A 13,912-nucleotide genomic window follows, 5' to 3' on the forward strand; every position below is an offset into this window, starting at 1 on the left:
ACGTGATCTCCGACCTGTTTATCTGAACTTTAGTTCTAGATCCTGTTGTAGCTCTTCGAGCTACGTCTTGTATAATAGCCTGCCCCTGCCTGTACCTGTCAATGGGAATCTGATCTGTTATGACCTGTTCCTACCAGTCATCTCCTATCATACCGTCCTGCCAGCCCGCACCCTGACAGAGAGATAGACAAAAAGGTGGTCGAGAAGATTTTAGCTATTAGGATACATTACCGGAAGCTACAGTACAGAGTTTAGTGGTTAGGACATAACCTCGATCTGCAGTGGTATCCTGCCTGTGATATAACACATGCACCGAGAAAAGTATAGTAGTTCTATGCGCAGTATCCTGCAAAGCCCGGTCCCCCTATGCGTCTATAGGAATAGTTAGATGCGGATGAAGAAGATCGAGTTCCCGAGGACCATTTTGATGATGATAAGCCAGCATTTAGGGACTGAATGCAGTTTTAGTAGGGGGTTATGTGACGATCTTTCTGCCGTCGTTGACCGCCTGCCTAAGGGATTCGGAGGGATTTCCCTTAACTTGGGCTTGCATTGTTTGATTGTTTGGTTGTGACAGGACCCCACAAAGGACCTGTCTCGCAGGATTCTTTCTTTCTTTCTTCTTCTTTCTCTGTACTTAGTATTCTCGTTGAAATGCACTCTTTTATTTAAAGAACTGGCTGGTAGCATCCAGGACGGTATTTAATCATCAAACGGAACTAAGATAGGAATTTACTCTATCTCGCCTATCGCTAGTTTATTTATCGGGGAGAATGACTATTTGCATACCCCTTAGCGTCATTTTTTGCTATCTGCACACCTTTAGTCCTTTTTAGGTATAGGCTTTCTTAGCCAACCGTTTGTCATCATTTGTGTAATTTAATATGGTATCCGCATAGTAAATGACACCCTCATCACCTGACTCTTGGCCACATATAACCCTATACCAAAATGCTTATCGGAGATCATGTGCCTGCTCCACAATTCATATCGCACAATATGAACCATGGGAATCGCCTCCCCCGATCGACCGATTTGCCACCCCAGAAGAGGCCTTACCGAGCTCAACAAGTGGGCAGCTACCCTGGGGTTCTCGGGGGGGGGGGGAGGGTTATTGGGGAGCGAGGCAGTCAAACCAGGCCAGGAACATGTAAATTAAGTGATCAATAACCGTGCCAAGCGCCCAACCACCCATCCTGGGTAACTATGGTGCGCCCCACCAAACGCAAAATCTTCAATTTTATGACTTTTGTACCTATTTTACACCACACCACGATGTCAGACCGAACCCAAAAAATTGGAAACCCAAATCCAGCTTGCAGTCAAAGCCTTCTCCCAGGCTAACAAGCCTAACATCGCCCAACTAGTGCGGGAATTTGAAGTACCATACCATCGGCTTAGGGCTAGGATTCATGGCCGTCAGTCCTATACCGACCGTGCCACAATAACCAGATCCCTAAATTCAATTCAAGAAAAGGCGCTCACTAGCTGGCTTCAATCCCTAGATAGTGCGTATACATCACCTACCGCAGAGATGGTTGAGGGTGCTGCAAATGCCATTCTAAAGAAGGCTGGTGAAGATCGGGTTGTCGGCCACAATTGGGCCTATCGCTTTATCACAAGACTACCCCCTGGATTCAACTATATCACCCAACATCCAAAGGAGAAATCGAGGGTTGATAGTGAGGATTACGGCGCCTTGCTTCTTTGGTTTAATAACCTTACCCAGGTTATGAAGCATCACCAATTTCTTCCACACGAGATCTTCAATTGGGATGAAACCGGCTACCGAATTGGCGAAGGTAAAGCACGTAAGGTTATTACCTCGCGTACAACCAGTTATATTGCTACCGGAGGCCAGTCGGAATGAATTATGGGTATTGAATGTATCTCTGCCGATGGCTGGTTGATGCTACTATGGTTTTTACCTAAGGGTAATACACATAATTGGCGTCTCCAGCACGTCGCCTGGCACAGATAGGATAACTGTGCGCCTATACCCCACATGGAGGAGTGGTATGAGAATATAACGACTACCGATTTTCGAATTAAGCCTACTACCAATGGCTGGATTGACGATGAAACCGCCCTTCAATGGCTATTCTCCTTTCATGAAGCTACTATTAAGTTAGTAAAGAAGGATAGGCCAAGGCTTCTTTTAATGGATAACCTTGGCTCCCATCTTACATTCGAATTTATCGACTTTTGCACACAAAAAACCATCATCCCACATTTCTTTTTACCCCATGCAACACATCTCTGTCAACCGCTCGATGGCCCAGCATTCCAAAGCCTAAAACATCATTTTCGTACGATGAATAATGAGATTGTTATGTGAGGTGGAAGTGCAAGCAAAAAACGGGATTTTTTCCGGATCATTCAATCGGCTAGAGATGAAGCTTTTACCCAAAGAACAACAAGATCATCTTTTAAATCTAGGGGTATCTGGCCCCTAGATCCAGAGGTTATTCTTAAACCTCTACGCCAAAGAGATCTTGAAGCTGAAGGGCCACCCCTTAGGATTCTTACGCCATCCCCCCCCCCTCCCCCCCGATTTTACAAGCTCAGCCACCAATTCACCACCAGATAGAATTGAGCGGGTTAAAAAGCTTAATACTAAGCTTCTCAATGATCAAAAGAAGATTGAGCATCTATCTCAAAGCGTTCAGAGGCATATTCGACGGAATGCAGATGCAAATACGCTTTTGTCCCAAGAGGTTGAATTGTTAAAGGCCTATTTGAAGAAGGCTCAGTTCCACAAATCAACTGCAAATACACCAAAAAATGGGAAATCGCTTCTTAGGACTAAAGGCAGTGTCCTATCACCTATATGTGCAAATCGGATGATGGTGTAAAGACAGGATGCCGATGCTAAGAAGCTAAAGCGGCTACAGGCAAAACAGGCCAAAGAATTGGAAGCCCAACAACGGGCCCAGGAAGCAAGGGATTTATTAGAAGCTGAGCATGAAGCTTCAATGGCGGCAAGAGATAGTCACAGTGGAAATTGGTATATAGGTAGTCATAGTGGTTACATGTAAATATTATTTTTTTTGAATGAGAAATTGAAAATTTTGCGTTTGGTGGGAATTTTGCGTTTGGTGGGGCGCACCAACTACCCAGGATGGGTGGTTGGGCGCTTGGCACGGTTAGCAAGCAGTATACAAAATGAGATCTGTGAATAGCTTCAAAAATTAATTATGGAATGGTGGAATTGTTACTGTTCGATATGAATTGTGGAGCAGGCACATGATCTCCTATAAGCATTTTGGTATAGGGTTATATGTGGCCAAGAGTCAGGTGATTAGGGTGTCATATACTGTGCGGATACCATATTAAGTTACACAAATGATGACAAATGGTTGGCCAAGAAAGGCTATGCCTAAAAAGGACTAAAGGTGTGCAGATAGTAAAAATTGACGCTAAGGGGTGTGTGCATATAGTCATTCTCTAACTGCCACTAGGGACATTTTCTACACCGAAGGTTATAGCGATGTTATCCTATATCTACTAAACCATGACTCCACAGACCATATCGCTATACCTTTAATCCTCAATAACGTATGGTTAGCGCTAGATCTTCGTGCTAGTTTGATCTCTATATCTACCCTCGATAAGGTAGATATTAGTATATAGGCTAAAAATGGTATAATGATATGCAAATATCAGGATCAGTATAGCCCTAAATCTACCATTGGCTTTGCTACCTACGAAGGGGAGCATTACTAGCTGAACTACGTGTCACGGTGCGAACCGTGATGCTTAGTAAGAGGAAGATCACGGCACGTGATCTCCGACCTGTTTATCTGAACTTCAGTTCTAGATCCTGTTGTAGCTCTGGGAGCTACGTCTTGTATAATAGCCTGCCCCTGCCTGTACCTGTCAAGTGGAATCTGATCTGTTATGACCTGTTCTTACCAGTCATCTCCTATCATACCGTCCTGCCAGCCCGCACCCTGACACTACGCCGGCATTAACAAGGTTGACTATATGATAGAATGTAACATCATCACTGGATCTCCTAACTCGATTTTCGCTATCAATTCCACCCTAATTTAAATCGATCTTGCTTATCGTCGTGCGTGTCACGCCGGCGAGGACCGTGTGCGAAAGATTGATAGCGTCAAACTAAAGAAAGGCGCCGGTGTTACCTTTCCTTATATTCCATATATTAAGGGTAAGGGTTATGCACTACCTTTTGGTAAGGAGAGGTCTATTAGATCGAAACCTAGTGAATTCATTCATCTAGACGTCTAGGGACTAATTTCTATTACTTCTTACCGTGGTGAGTATTTTATCTCTTAAAATCGCGCTCTTAAGTTACTGAGGTTTATATCTAGTTAGAAACCTATCTCAAGACACAGTTTGACTACACTGTTAAAAAGGTTCACGGCGATAATTCGATAGAGAATAAACCACTGGCTACTTACCTTGCTAGTAAGGAGATAGTGTGGGACCTAACACCACCGTACACTAAGTTGCTTAATGGTGTCGTAGAGATCAAAAATCGTTATCTTATTGAACCGCTGGTAGCGATCATAAGTGAATACTAACTGCCGAAATACCTTTAGGGCTTGCTTCTTGGCGGTATCAATTACACCATGAATCGGCTTTATGCTTCGAAAATTGGTATATCTCCATACGAGGCTCTCTTCGGGAAGAAGCCTGATCTTTCTAACCTTCGAGCTCTTGGCTACCAATGCTGGTTCTTGATTCCTAAAGAGAAGCGGAATACAAAGCTTGACCCCTATATAGAAGAAGCGAGATTGATCGCTTACGACCAGGGTGATAATTATGTCTTGTACAATGTGCGTACAAAAAAGATTGAACGCTCACGATATGTCATTTTCAATGAAAATCCCGCTCCTGCAAGTCTTCCGAATCCTGCCTATGATCTCAATATTACTGGCATGAATCTATAGGAATATCATTCGTAAGATCGTCACATTCCAATTGACTTTCTTTAAATTCAACCTTATCTTGACAATCCGTTCAATATTCGACCTAATTCTCCGCCCCCTCCTGCGGTAGAGGACGATCCTGACAATACAGAGTAAGTAAGGGCTCCGAATGCTCTTGACCCGGCGAATCCAGCACTCTTTGAAGAAGATCTCGCATGGTCTTAGTCTAATTACCCTTTGAATCCTGAACCCTATCTTCCTAAACCCTATCTTATAAACCCCGAATCCTTCGAAATATGAGACGATGATGAAATGGCGGGTAGCTTTAGTAGGACTGTGGAGGCACAACGGGAGGATACCGGTGCCCCACTTTGACGTAGGCAGGCGAGGGACTCTCGTCGAGTCACACACAGCCTGCTTCCCGGCAGGTTGTCAATAAGGATACTCCCGAGGATATTCTTGAACACGATCGAGGACGAGCTTAAACGCCAATTGATTTCTCGTATATAGATCCTATTCCTGATAACAGAAGATAGGATAGGAGCTACGTTGCAACTCAGCCTATACAGCCTGAAAATGACCAGCTACGCCGTTCAATAAGAATCAAGAGGCTAAGCCAAGCCTATCTCGATAGTCTTGCTAGTCGATCCTTATTTGATATAAATGTCATTTAGTTTCTTACTGATTGTCCAGAGAGGATTATAGATCTATTCTCTACTGCTACAGCTAAGTATGCTGCTTCCACATTGATATCTAACGACGTTGGTTTCGAACCAAATGGCTGGGCACAAGCTATGTCCTGAGTCGAAAAGGATAAATGGCTAGTTGCTGCTCACAAAGAGCTATATCGTCACTTGGTAAACAGCAACTAGAAGGTTATATCTCGCTCCAAAAGCAGGAAGAAACCGCTTACACTCCGCTAGGTGTTTAAAATCAAGCATGACGGTGCCTATAAAGCACGACTTGTTGGTCGTGGATTTCGTCAGATCAAAGATCTAGATTTCTACGAAGTCTATGCTGTTGTCGCTAAGCCTATGTCTTTCAAGATCTTTTTTGCAAATGCTGCAGCAAAAGGCTGGTATATATCATGTTGACATTGTTACAGCTTTTCTCTATGCTGAACTGAAAGAGCCAATTGAAATTGAACTACTAGAGGGTTAGCGAGATGAATATCCTAACCACATTGGCCTACTTATGAAAACAATCTATAGACTGAAACAAAGCCCCCGGGAGTGGTATTCGGCTACTCCATGATGTCTTGATATCAATGGGTTTCACACGAACTTAGTCGGATCATTTAATCTTCGTTAAACTGGGTAGTATACCGATTTATCTTATGGTGTACGTCGACGACTTGCTAGTTCTTTCTCCGTCGGAGGACATGATTCAACCTTTTAAAGATGCTATTCCAAAGCACTTTGACACCTCCGATAAGGGCAAGCTTCAACAATACCTTTCAATCAACGTTCACTATGCCGATCTTAACGGCATGATACATTTGTCACAAGCTGACTGACCATGTTGATAAAATCCTTACCCGCTTTGGTTTCGAGAAGTGCAAACCAGTGGGTACCCCAATGGATGAAAAGCTACCACTGCTCCCTTTTAAACACACTGCGACGAAAGGACAGATCCTTGAATATCAAACCAAGACCGGCACACTGATCTGGTTATTGGTATCTACTAGGCTAGATATCTCATTTGCTGTCATCAAGCTTACTAATCTTGCCAAAGGTCTAGGTGAAATTCACTTCTAAGCACTGAAAAGGGTGTTTCGCTATCTTGCTGGCACAAAGTTTCTTACGATCTCTTTCTTACGAGAAATAGATCTGAATTCATGCTCAATGGCAGTATATAGCTACTGCGATACTGACTGGGTAGGACTATATAGTGAGAAAGGACTTTCCATATCTGGTTTCCTGTTTAAAATGGCCGTAGGAGCAATATCTTAGACCTCTAAGAAACAACCATGTGTTGCTCTCTCCACCACTGAGAGTGAATACATTGCTGAAGCTCTCTCTAGCAGTACAAGAAGCAATTTGGTTAACTAAATTGCTTGCAGAGCTAGGGATTAAAAGTTTTCTTAGGAAGCCTATTCCTATTTTTGCAGAGAGAATAGTTAGACTATATATGCACACACCCCTTGGCGCCATTTTTTGCTATCTGCACACCTTTAGTCCTTTTTATGCATAGCCTTTCTTGGCCAACCATTTGTCATCATTTGTGTAACTTAATATGGCATCCGCATAGTAAACGACACCCTCATCACCTGACTCTTGGCCACATATAACCCTATACCAAAATGCTTATCGGAGATACGTGCCTGCTCCACAATTCATATCGCACAGTAACAATTCCACCATACCATAATTTATTTTTGAAGCTATTCACAAATCTCATTTTGTGTACTGCTATTGATCACTTATTTGACATGTTCCTGGCCTGGTTTGACTGCCTCGCTCAACCCCCCCCCCCCCCCCCCCCCCCCCCCCCCCCCCCCCGGAGAACCCTAGGGTAGCTGCCCACTTGTTGAGCTCGGTAAGGCCTCTTCTGGGGTGGCAAATCGGTCGATCGGGGGAGGCGATTCCTATGGTTCATATGCTTCGGTAGGTAGGGGAGGAGTTTTATAGTAAGGATCCATAGTGAGATCTGTAAATAGCTTCAAAAAATTAATTATGGTATGGTGGAATTGTTACTGTGCGATATGAATTGTGGAGCAGGCACATGATCTCCGATAAGCATTTTGGCATAGGGTTATATGTGGCCAAGAGTCAGGTGATGAGGGTGTCGTTTACTATGCGGATACCATGTTAAATTACACAAATGATGACAAACGGTTGGCTAAGAAAGCCTATACCTAAAAAGGACTAAAGGTGTGCAGATAGCAAAAGATGACGCTAAGGGGTGTGCAAATAGTCAAACTCTCCTCGATAATCTTAAGAAAGGATTTATTATACTAAGTGTAGTCATAGGCTATAAACGTCTCTAAAATTAATAGTAAGAAAACCTAATAGAGGACTCCCGATTCTATGTTGATTTCTGGAGACTAAACGCAATTATAAAGAAGGGACTATTACCCCCTACCATTAATTAACGAGGTATTATAACGAATAAGTAAGGCGAAGATCTATACGAAGCTTAATATCTAGTAAGGCTTCCACCTGATTCGTTTAACACTAGGAGCGGAGGACCTTTGTTAGAGATACTAGAGATCTACGATGAATGTAGATGTAACTGGAAATCTCTTGATGCGTTGAGAGAGAGAGAAACTATCTACATGCTATGACTGAGACTAAGTACTGGGAGCAAACAGTGGTGGTCACGCGACCTTCCAACAACCTTACTACATTTCGTACGAGATGTAGATCCTTTTAAGTCTAAGGTGACACTATGTAGTTTAACAAACGGACCAGCGACCTTCTAGAGATTTATAAATAATATTCTTCGAGAATGCTTAGACAAGTATACAGTCGCCTTCGTGGATAATATCTTGATCTACAGTGAGAACGTCGAAGACCACCAGCGATAGGTTAGAGAAGTACTCCGTTGTCTATAGAAAGTAGGGTTATAAGTGGCCCTATTAAAATCCGAATTTTCAGTGAAGAAGACTAGGTTCCTTGTATTTATTGTGAGCACCGATAGTATAGCCGTGGATCTTGAGAAGATTCGTGTAGTTTAATCATAGACGATACCGACCGCAGTGAAGGGAGTATAGTCATTTTTAGGATTCTACAACTTCTGCCGACGATTTATTCTGGGATATAGTGCTATTTCGAAACCATTGCATCGACAAACAAGATAAGATATTCCGTTCGAGTGGTCAGAGAATTGTGAAAAGGCATTCCAAACTCTAAAGAAGAAGTTAGTTAGTGCACCGATCTTCCGGCACTACGATCCAGTTCGACAAACCCGAGTTAAGATAGACGTATCTAATAGAGTTCTAGGAGCGGTGCTCTCCCAGTACTTTATATAGGAAGATTTCTGGCACCCAGTGGCCTTCTATTCGAAAACAATGCAATCCGCGGAGCTATATTATGAAGTTCGCGATAAAGAGCTTCTTGCAATTGTTCGTGCTTTATAGGAATAGAGACCTAAACTTAAAGGTCTATCCCAGAAGGATCGTTTGAGATCCTCACTGACCATCAGTCACTTGAGTACTTTATGATAACCCGATAAATGAACCAACGATAGACGAGATAGAATGAGTTCCTATCTTCCTTCCGTTTCGTGATTAAATACCGTCTCGGGAAGAAGAATATTATTACTGATGTCCTATCACGAAAAGAATCTCCTTGTGTAGACAATGGACGATAGTTTGTGATGCTTCCGAAAGACAATCTTGAAGGAGTCTACCTAACTTATCTAGCTCCTATTCACTTAGAAGAAACAGCGACGATTGAGATCGTTAAACGGATAAAAGAAGCTAATTGTTGGAGCTCGGATTTAGATAAATTCCGTTAGATGGCGTAGGATAGAGGCAGTTCCCGATAGACATTATTAGATAGATTGCTTCTTAACGAAGGACGACATGAGGTTCCTAATTAAGGAGACCTTCGTGCCCGACTACTTGATAAGATACACCGTTAGCCGCTAACCGTATATCCTGGTATCGAGAAACTGAGGAAACTAGTATCTATAAGATATCACTCGTATATATAGGTAATAGACGTAAACCGATACATTAATAACTATCTAACCTATAAACGTACGAGGACCTAGAGAGATCGAAAACTGGGATTGTTACGGCCTCTACTAGTTCCTAAAAGACCCTAGTAGCATATCTCGATAGATTTCCGAAGGATAATTATAGCTATAAAACTGTCCTTGTTATAGTTAACTAACCGAGTAAAAGACTAATATCTAACCCTTATTATAAGGATATAAACGTAAAACAAATAACCCGACTGTTTATTGACTATGTTATTCGGATTGCAGGAATTCTAGAGACAATTATCTCCGACTGTAGAGGTTAGTTTATCTCCAAATTCTAGACCGAATTTTATAGGATCCTTACTTAGAATTAAGAGGAAACTATTAACTTTATATCACCCCTAGACGGATAGGTAGAGTGAGATCGTAAATTATTATATAGCCTAGAGGTTGCGGCTATATATCGAATAGAATTTGGATAACTAGTTAGAAATCCTACTAACAGTTAATTTCGCGGCCTCGATTCTTCCATAGGATATAAGGAAGAAATCACCTTTCTTCGTAGAAAGGGGATATAAACCTTTAATAATATTCGATTAGAAGGACCGAGGGATAGTGACTCCTAACGAGTAAGACGCGGTATAAATAAATACTCTCGGGGTTATAAGATATCTAGACTAAAACTATAGAGTAAATCACGAAGTTATAACAGCTATAGATTCGACAAACAAATAAGCACCGATAGGAAGAGGATTTTAGGGTTAGAGACTTAGTGTTTATTACGATAAAGGACTAGCTTTAGGATCGGCTAAGCAGAAACTTTCGCACCTAGCGAGTGGACGATGTAAGATTATCGAGAAGGTTAGAAACTCCTATAGGATAGATCTACCGGAAGCGATTCGAGTACACCCTATCTTCCACCTAAGTAAATTACGAAAGGCAGCTACAATAGAGCCCTTAGAAGGACAGTATGTGGATCCGCCTCCACCAATATAGGTCGGAGAGACAGACGAATAGGAAGTCGAGAAGGTCCTAGACGCTAGGACACATTATTGGAAGCTACAATAAAGAGTGCAATAGGTAGGACATAACCTTGATCTATAGTGGTATCCTGCCAGTGACATAAAGCATACACCGAAAAAAGTACGGGAGTTCTATGTTCAGTAGTACCCTTCGAAACCCGGTCCCCCTATGCGTCTAAAGAAGATCGAATCCTCGAGGACCACGCTGACGATAACAAACCAGCATTCAGGGACTGAATGCATTCTTAATTGGGGGTTATGTGACGATCTAGGAGGATCTCTGCCGGAAGTTTCCGTCTTGACGAGGTTTGTATTGTTTGATTGTTGGATCGAGACAGGTCCCCACAAAGGATCCCGTCTCGCAGGTTTTTTCTCTCTCTTCTTCTTTCTCTCCTTGTCCTTAGTATTTTCGTTGAAATGCACTCTTTTATTTGAAGAACTGGCTGGTAACAACAAGTGTAATTTTATATAGCATCGCTATAGTAAAAAACACTGGCCCCTAACCACCCCAGCCATATAGTACTTCTCTGCTCGGCCCCATATTAATTATTAATGCCTTCATAACTATGCTTCAATGTCATGCCTCCATTAAAATCACATGACCTGTATAGGGCTAGTTTATTAGGGTTAGCCGAGCGTCCCACATAGTGAAAGCTGCATACCAATTATCGTCAATTAATTTTGATCTCCTATAGTAAAAGCTTTATTTTTGTATACCATCTTTACATACCAATTTTACACTATTTTAATTCAGTTTCTGCCCTCTTTTTTCTTGCAGGATGTCAGTTAACCTACCCGTCGAAACGCCCGTTGAATCGCTGACTACCGGTTAAATGCTCCCCTCACCAAAGCACCAAGAAGGGTAGACCCGCACACTGTACGGCGGGGACGGGGACGGGGACACTGATCTGTATTTATTTCTGGTTTATATGGTAAAAAATGCATCTTGAATTTGACGTTTCCATTGGATTTGTAAAAATGGCATACAAAAATGAAGCTCTTAATATAGGAGATCAAAATTAATTGACGATAATTGGTATGCAGAGCTTTCACTATGTGGGACGCTCGGCTAACCCTAATTAATTAGCCCTATACAGGTCATGTGATTTTAATGGAGGCATGACATTGAAGCATAATTATGAAGGCATTAATAATTAATATGGGGCCGAGCAGAGAAGTACTATATGGCTGGGATGGTTAGGGGCCATTTTTTTTTACTGTGGCGATACCATAGTAAATGACACTTAGGCCGAAAAATTGACACTTAGGCCGAAAAATGAGTGCCAAGGCAGCCTTTACCTAAAACAGCTAGAGGACTGTGCCAACAGTGTTTACCTTCTCCGGATTAGTTATAAACTATATGATTTCCTAGTTCTAGGACCTTAAAGAGCGAGCTAATTAGCTTACTACGATAGTAGATTTAGCTAGTTCCTCCGGAATAGTAGGTAGATCGTTGTCCTCTAACGTTCTTGATCTTATTCGTATAGTAGGACCTAGAACTAGCTCTTTCCGCCTACTTTAAGGCTTCTCCACCCTATGCTTTAAATATATTCTCCGAATTTCGCTTAACGTGGGTATCGGGAACCGGGTAGTTATCGGCTTTATAAGAGCCTTTTACTACGATAACTTTATCGCTTACTGCGGTATATCCTCTATCGGATGCGATGTAGTCTCTATCGGATGCGATACGATTACTGTTCGATTCGATGCGGTCGTTGTCCGCTACGCTATTATTATCCCTTATATAGCCCTTTACTGCGGTGCGTAGATTAAGGTATTAAGTCCCTATTAGGACTAGGAGGTAGTAGTACTACCTTTCGTAGTCTCCCTTTACTAGAAAGTGGAGTGGTATATTGTGGTATAGGGGGCTATTAGCTAATACTAGTCTTACCTCTTCCTTCGCTGCTATTCTTACTTCGTAAGTATCGCTTATTGGCCTATAGCCTCCGCTATAATTAGCGTATTTAATCTCGACGGTATCACTATACTTTGAAGAGCACTCCTAGGTTAGGTGTCCCTTCGTATAGTAGCCGCACTAGTGATTATTTAGGAGAATGACTATATGCACACCCCTTAGCATCATTTTTTGCTATCTGCACACCTTTGGTCCTTTTTAGGCATAGGCTTTCTTAGCCAACCGTTTGTCATCATTTGTGTAATTTAATATGGTATCCGCATAGTAAATCACTGAGAGCGGTGATAATGACTCGGATGATGATAGGGCTGAGCGATGTAGACGGGCAAAAGGAAAACAACCTCAAAAACGACCATGCGAGGCTGTTGAAGAGGATGATGAGCTTCCAGAGATGCTGGTCGATAGGAGTATTCCAAGTGGTTCAGGGCGGATTCGAAAACAGCCAAGGTTACCAGATGGCTTCAAGTTAGATCTGTAAATAGCAAATAGGTCCTAGAAGATTCAAATTCATAAAACCCCCCAAAAAAGCATAGACTGAATTTCTGACCGTGGTCAAAGACTAGATTTGCGACCGTGGTCAGAGATTCCAATTGTATACTACTATAAGTAGAGCAGTGCTTAACCGTCTACCCATAATTTCTGACCTCGGTCAGAATTTCCAATTGTATACTACTATAAGTAGAGCAGTGCTTGACCTTCCACCCATAATTTCTGACCTCGGTCAGAAATTATACTTACCTGGTGATATTCAACAACCTCGAGTACCAAGTATTACACGAAAAATACATAGGAATGTATAATAATAATGCATACCCCTTGAGGTCACGAGTCTAGGCATGTTTGTATTGTTTGATATCCATTGGATATCCGCAGATATCCAATGGATATGAGGTCCATATCCAAATACTCAAGGCTGCGGATATTGGATATCAAAAAATATCCAAATCCGCACTTTGCGGATATGGATTGCGGATATTGCGGATCGTGCCGCAGTCTAGATGAGATTAAGTAGAAAAGACTATAAGAGGAAGACTATAGGAGGAAGATTAAAAAACCATTGATAGAAACCGGGTTCGAACTTACGATAGTGTAGAGACTTTAAATCCACAAAAAAACCATCGATATTGACTGGTTTTAAACCGGCGACCTTAGAAGTGTATACCGGCCCGGCGGCTACCGATAGCTTAACGTAATTCCCAAGCGAGCTGGCCACCCAAGCGAGCTGGCCACCCAAGCGAGCTGGCCACCCCAACCAGCCTATTAATTTTGAACGCATTTATTTCAACCAAAACTCCATCAAATTCAATCAGCTAAATTCTAGGTCTATCTGGACATGCATCTCTTCTATGGCCCTGATTTCCACATGCACCGCATTTCGGTAATGCCCTTGTTCTTGGTAATAAAGGTGCTTCCCTGTGCGCGCGGAC

This window comes from Penicillium digitatum, chromosome 2 (assembly GCF_016767815.1).
Source record: "Penicillium digitatum chromosome 2, complete sequence".
Taxonomy (NCBI): Eukaryota; Fungi; Ascomycota; class Eurotiomycetes; order Eurotiales; family Aspergillaceae; genus Penicillium; species Penicillium digitatum.